The following is a 1,525-nucleotide window of genomic DNA, read 5'->3' as shown; positions in this document are numbered from 1 at the left end:
GCAGGAAATTCCAGAGTGTAGTCTAGAATGGGGCACCTGGGCTCCAAGTGGTCTGCTCCTGGTGGCTCCAGAGATTTGTCTTTTTTATTTTTCTCTTGTTTCTGGGACAAAATACCCAACATCCAAATTAAAAAGAGAAAGGTTTATTTAGCTCACAGTTTGCAGAGGTTTTATTCTATATTCTGCTGGCTCCAAGGCAGAGTGTCACATGGCAGAAGGCAACAGTTCTGGCATTGGAAAACAGCAAAAACAACAAGAGCAAAAAAGGAGGAGCAGGGCCAGGGAGATGGCTCAGTGGAATAAGCACTTCCCTGGCAAGCACAAGGGCCTGAGTTCAATCCCCGGTTCCGCCAAAAAAAAAAAAAAAGGAGGAGCAAGAGCAAGCCTCTTTCCTTCCCTTATATTGTATGCAGGCTACTACCCTACGGTGTGTGTAGCATCACACCCATAATCCCAGCATTAGACAAACTCTAGAAGCCTGCCCCATAACTGCATGAGGCTTTGGGGGGACACCTAAACACAAACCATAACAAGATTCCTTCCCCCACAGGGTGGAATATGGAAGGAGCAGAGTCAGACAAAATTAGAATCCAGGAGGAGTGCAGAAGCCACAGACCAGACACTACCCACCCATGACCTCAGACAAGTTCTGGGCACTCATTTGCCTTTCTACCAAATAGACCAGCAGCTGTACCTGCAGTCCTGACCCACATGAGGCTGTGCCTACAGCTTTCACAACTAGCAGTTGCTGTTCGGAAAGTGGTCGGTTATATATGTTGGTGGCTGGCAAAAAGAAAAGTGAGCTCATAAAAACTGGCCCAACTGCAGAACCTGACTCCCTTCCCATTCAGAGGTCCTGAGGCTAGCTGGCCCAAAGCTGCTGGAGACCAGCCCTGTGGCTGTATCCTTTTTCTCCCAGGGCATCATCCTTGCAGCACCCATCTTCTTCAGAGAGGTTGACCTCTTTGGTCTCTTTTTCCATCTGGCAACACCAGCCTTCCAGTGGCTCTGTTTCTGCCTGAAGTAGCTTCAAGAATCAGTATCCACCTCAGTGGCAGGCCCCAGGTCACATGGGAAGGTCCACATGAAAATAAAGATGCATGCCTGCCTGGGATTCCCCCAACCTGCAGATGAAGGAAGCATAGAGGATGAGGATAGATGGGGGGTTTCCAGGCAGCCCACCAAGAAGTCAGAGCTCTGAGGGCAATCCTGGGAGGAGGTGCCGCTGAGCCAGCATAATTGCTAAGGCTGAGCCTGGAGTAGTGCTAGCGGCAGCTCCACTGCAGCCCCAGCTGGCCTTCTTCCCAGATGCACGGCCACCACTAGCCAGCCTGCAGCCCTGCCTCTGCTCACTGGCTGCCCAGGGCCTGCTCAGGTGTTTCCTGGGGCCCTTCCTCTGAGGAGCTTCCAAGGTCCTCCAGAACCTCTGAGGCCAGCCCCTCAGATGCAAAAGGAAGATGGTGAGTGTGCCTTCTCCATAGGCTGCTACAAGCATGCAACATCTGTTCACTTATCATTCTTGTGG

This window comes from Octodon degus, unplaced genomic scaffold, assembly GCF_000260255.1.
Source record: "Octodon degus isolate 3935 unplaced genomic scaffold, OctDeg1.0 scaffold00021, whole genome shotgun sequence".
Classification (NCBI taxonomy): domain Eukaryota; kingdom Metazoa; phylum Chordata; class Mammalia; order Rodentia; family Octodontidae; genus Octodon; species Octodon degus.
This window is presented reverse-complemented; position numbering follows the sequence as displayed.